This window comes from Vespula pensylvanica, chromosome 18 (genome assembly GCF_014466175.1).
Source record: "Vespula pensylvanica isolate Volc-1 chromosome 18, ASM1446617v1, whole genome shotgun sequence".
NCBI classification, from domain to species: domain Eukaryota; kingdom Metazoa; phylum Arthropoda; class Insecta; order Hymenoptera; family Vespidae; genus Vespula; species Vespula pensylvanica.
The window spans coordinates 4138040-4143953 of record NC_057702.1 but is presented as its reverse complement, the minus strand read 5'-3'; positions in this window follow the sequence as shown (position 1 = coordinate 4143953).

The following is a 5914-nucleotide window of genomic DNA, read 5'->3' as shown; positions in this document are numbered from 1 at the left end:
TTTTCTCCGAAACTATAGCACCTAGAGAAACCGGACCGGTGCCATTATAAAGGTATATATATTTGCGAAACTACGGCAAACAACTGTATCCTATGGATGGTTATGTAAGGGTCTAGCGTGTTTTTAAAGAAATGCTTTAAATTTTACTATACCCTAAAATAAAACAAACAACCGGAGCCTAAGAGTGGTTTCATACAACTTCCCGAGCATGAAATCTGTCATATTATTTTTGGCAGGGACGGCTCAATAGGATGCGATTTTGAGCCCTTTTTAAAAATTCTATAAATTTAATAACTCCGAAACTAAAATAAAGAACTGAGATCTGAGGCTGGTTTTATGAAACTTATATTACACGGAATCAGTCATAAAAGTTGCGGCAGACCCGATTTAATAGAGGGCGATTTTGGGCAGCTCTCTGAAAAATTCTGCAAATACTAATATCTCCGATAATAAGGCGAAAAACCAGGCCCTAAGGGAGGTTTTATACTGCTTACTGTATTCAGTATCTATGGTATAAATTTCGGCATGGCTGACTCAATCGGAAGCAATTTAGTGAACTCAATAAAATATTATTTAAATTTTAATACTTCAAAAACCATTGTAAAGAACTAGGGCTTACGGGTAGTTTTATAAAACGTATGATACGCAGAATCTACGAAAAAAGTTTCGGCTGAGTCTGCTCAATCAGGAGAGACTTAGGGTGTTTAATAAAAAATTCTTTTTTTTTATAATATTTCAGAAACTACGGCATAGAAGCGAGGCATAAGGGTAATTTTATATATTTTACGATGTCCAGAATGTATGAAAAGAGTTTCGGAAGGGCCAGATCAATCTAGGGCGATTTAGTATGCTTAATAAAAAATTTTTTGAATTATAACATTTCAGAAATTACGGGAAGGAACCAGAGAGTAGTTTTATAAAGCCTACTATGCGCAGAATCTATGAAAAAAGAATCGGCAGGATCGAAACAATCGAATGCGTTTTATTGTGTTTGACAAAACATTCTTTAAGTTTTAATATTTCAAGAACTACTGCAAAGAACAGAGGCGTAAGGGTGGTTTAATGAAGTACACGGTGCACAGAATCTATCTTACATGTTTCGGCTGGGCTGACTAAATCGGAGGTGATTTAGGGTGCTTAATATAAAATTCTTTAAATTTTAATATTTCAAAAAATATTGCAGGGAATAAGGGCCTAAGGGTGATTTTGTAAAGCTTATGCTGCGAAAAATCTATGATAAAAGTTTTGACAAGGCTGACTCAGTTGGAGACGATTTAGGGTACCTAATAAAAAATTCTTTATATTTAAATACTTCAAATCTTATGACAAAGAACTGGAATCTAAGGGTAGTTATATAAAACTTACGATGTGCAAAATCTATTATAAAAATTTTGGCGAAGCCGTCATAATTGGAGCGGATCTAGGTTGCTTAACAAAAATTTATTGAAATTTTAAGATTTCAAAATCTACGACAAATAACCAAGGTCTAAGTTTGGTTTTATAAAGCTTGCGGTGCACAAAATACATTATAAAAGTTTCTGCAGGGACAGCCCAAGCGGGCGCATTTCAAGTGGCTTAATTATGTCTTTACCTTTTAACACTTTTTATAAATCTACGGCGGAAGACAGGCGCCTAAGCGTGGTTTTATAAAGTTTACGGTGCGCAGAATCTATGGAAGAAATTCCGGTAGGGCCGGCTCAATCGGGGACGATTTATTGTGCTTAATAGAAAATTTTTAAAATTTTAATATTTCAAAAACTACGACAAAGAAGCAGGGTCTAAGGGAGGTTTTATAAAGCTTACGGTACGGCGTAATCGTGAGCTTCATATTAATCTTTTAAGATGATTAATATGAAATTTTTTAAATTTTAATATTTAAAAAACTACAGCAAAGAATCGGGATTAAAGGATGGTTGTATAAAACTTACGGTGCACAAAATCTATTCTAAAAGTTTATATAGGATCAGATCAATCAGGAACGCTTTAGAAGTGATTAATAGAACATTTTTTAAACCTTAATATTTAAAAAACTACGGCTACGCACCAGAGTCCATGGATGGTTTTATTAAGCTCACGGTGCACAGAATGTATTATAAAATTTCGGTAGGACCGTCTCTATCGTGGGCTCTTTAGGTTGTTTAACAAAAGTTACTTAAATTTTAATATATCAAAAATCAGGGCAAATGACGGGGATTTAAGGGTGGTTTTATAAGATTTTACGGTACACGGTATATATCATAAAATTTTCGTACATGGCCCACGCAATTAGGCGAAATTTTCATTGCTTAATATAAAATTTGTTAAATATTAGTATCTTAAAAAATTCGACAAAATTCCAGGGGTATAAGAGGGTCTATATTAACTTTATGGTGTACAGGATCAATTTTAAAAGTCTCGGGCAGGACTGGCTCAATTAGATCCGATTTAGAGTAATTAATAAAAAATTCTTTAAAATTCAATATTTCAATTAAATTCGGCAAATCACCGGTGTCTAAGGGTGGTTTTATCAATTTTACGTTGCACAGAATTTATTATACGAGCTTTAGACAGGGCTAACTCAATTAGACGCGATTTAAAGTGCTTAATAAAATTATTTATTAAACACCTTAAACTACAATGAATTTTAATGTTTCAACTAAATTCAGAAAAGCACCGGGCTTTAAGGATGATTTTATTAATTTTACGGTGCACAGAAACTATTGTCATAGTTTAAAAGAAGGTCGGCTCAATTAGGGACGATTTAGGGTGTTTAATAAAAAAAATTATTTATATTTTAATATTTCAATTAAATTCGGCAAAGCTCTAGAATTTAAGGGTGCTTTTATTAATTGTACAGTGTACAGGATTTATTATAAAAGTTTCAGACAAATCCGACTAAATTAAGAGCGAATTAGGATGCTTAATAAAATATTTCTTAAATATTAATGTTACAATTAAAATCAGCAAAATACCGGTGTTTCTGGGTGGATTTATTAATTTTACGGTACACAGAATCTATATAAAAGGTTTGGACAGGTCCGGCTCAATTAAGGCTGAATTTTGTTACTTGAAAAAAAAATTCTGAATTTTTAATAATTCAATTAAAATCGGCGAAGTCCCGGGGTTTCAGAATCTATTAATTTTATGGTGCATAGAATTTATTGTAAAAGTTTCGGAAAGGTCCGACTCAATTATACGTGATTTAGAATGCTCAATAAAAATTTCTTTATTTTTAATATTTCAATTAAAATCGGCCAAGCACTATGGTTTCTGACTAGTTTTATTAATTTTACGACGTACAAAATCTATTATAAAATTTTTGCTTAAAGAAAATTATTTAATTTTTAATATTTCAATTAAAATCAGCTAAATATGTGGGTTCCAGGGTGGTTTTATTAATTTTATGGTATATTGGATCTATAATAAAAATTGCAGAGGTCCGGCTCAATTGGGGGTAATTCATTGTGCTAAAAAAATTTTTTTAATTTTTATTATTTCAGCTAAAAGAGAATAAATTGGAGGGTTTCAAGGTGGTTTTATTAATTTTAGAATATACCGGATCTATTATAAAAGTATAGATCAGTTCCGTCTGAATTAGACTTTATTCACAGTGGAAAAAAATATGTTTTTTTTAATATTTCGATTATAATATACTAAATTCTGAGTTTTTAAGGTGGTTTAATTAATTTTAGGGAGCATACGATCTATAATAAAAATTTCGAATGGGTTCGGCTCAATCAGGGGTGATTTAGTTTAATTAAAGGAAAATTTTTTATTTCTAATATTTTGATTATAATTGGTTATATTTGGAGAGTGGTTTTATTATTTTCAGTGTATATCGGAACTATTATACAAATTTCATAATCTTGTCGCTCAATTAGATGTGACAGTCAATCAATTAGGCAAATTAGGTGTGACATAGAAGAGAATTTTTTGGTTTTAATATTTCAATTAAAATTGGCTAAATTTGTAGGATTAGAGTAGTTTTATTAACTTTAGTGTGTACCAGATCTATTATACAAATTTTAAACAGGTCCGCTTCAGTTAGAAGTGATTTAGGGCTAATACAAAAAAATTCTTTAATTTTTAATATTTCAATTAAATGGGAGTAGTTCGGGGTTTTGCGGGTTGTTTTTTTAATTTTGTTTTCCGGAGTACCGGATCTCTTATAAAAATTTCGGTCAAGTCCGGTTTAATTTGAAGTGAATTAGGGTGCTTAAAAAAGAAATTTTTTATTTTTTTAAAGTTCATGTAAAATCGGCTAAGTTCTGGGGCTTCCGAGTTCTTTTCATGTTAGAATGAATGATTTAATATTAACAAACAAAAGAATTATTTGACCAACATTATTACAACGGAGATCTTAGTTTATCAGAAATCCACAGTAGTACTATTTCTTTTTCTTCTCGTGTCTCCTCTTTTTTTCCAGATTCTTTAACACGTCGATATTCGTCAAATAAGACGCTTAGCTGGATACCGCATATAATTTCTAAAACCTTGTAGTTCGCAAATCCTACTATTTAAATATCTGTGAATATAAAAGATATTACTTCTTGATATCCCAATTATAATCATTTGTTACAAAGGTTTTTTTAAAAAGTTCAATGTTTGAAAAATTCTGAAAATATTAAAACTGAAAAAGCTGCTTAAATTCTAAAATATTGAACATTTTCAAGAATAAGTTTGAATGATAGAGATTGTACTCTGTATTATTGCTCTAAAATCCTGGTTCATGGAAAAATGTTTTATATGTACTAATAATAATATCACGAAAATTTTACTGACCGTCATTGTTATGAAAATTCATCTACCTAAGCTTCAATGTTTTGACTCAATCAAGTATATATTAAATATTATTATAGAATAATGTAAATTATTTTTTCAAGATTTTCAAGATTTCCAATTACAAGTACTTTTCAATTTTATTTTTCATTTCTATTAAACACGAACAGAAAACTAATCTCACTATAAAATAATGTTTCTTCGAGAATATATTATATAGAAATATAAAGCCTTTTCGATATTTCAAAATAGCGCAATCTTTTATTAAACGTTCGTCTTTAAAATAAGATCTTGTTCAGCAAAATCAGTCAGGAACTACGCCTATGGTCATTGTTTACATAAATTAATAATTAATTTTTTTTCTAAAGACAAAAATAAAAATATATGAGTCCAGTCGTTCATTTCAATAGATCTGTTTCTAAGATATTATTAAAATTTAGAAAAATTTGTATTTTTCTTCCAGATTTTATATAAAAATGCAAACTTCTTAGAAGAAGTCTAGAAGAAGGCAGGCATACTAGCTTCGTAATTCCGTTACATAGATTTTTCTACTATTGTATTTTCAAATAAAGATTATTTATATTTTTATAAAAACAAAGTTTCATAATATAGGAATCGCAAGCTCAATGATCTCTTGTGTTTTTTCATCGTTGTTATATAAAATAATTAACTAATTTATTCTTTTTCTTTCTTTATCTAATAATTTAGTAAGGTATTACGATTGAATCTCTTATATTTATTTTCTCCAATGATGGTTGATGTAAATTTTGTAGTATTTTGTGATATATAAGACACAGTAGCGATACGATTTGGTTTGATGACAAATGCTTATAAAGTATAGACATTTATCCATTATTTTTTCAAAAATAAAAATTAGTGATTATATACTTATATAATATATATTATATACAATTTTGATAAAAATTAAAACATGACCTAAAAATAAAAACATTACCTACTATTGTCATATTACTATTATTACTACTACTATTACTATAATAATAATATATAATATAATAATATAGTAATAAGAACAATAATAAGAAGAAGTAAAAGAATATGCCTATATGCATCATGTAGTACATATATGATGGTAATTTATGGTAATGAAAAAAGGACCATGTGATCATTTCACGTGATGGTTTTTCGCGGAACT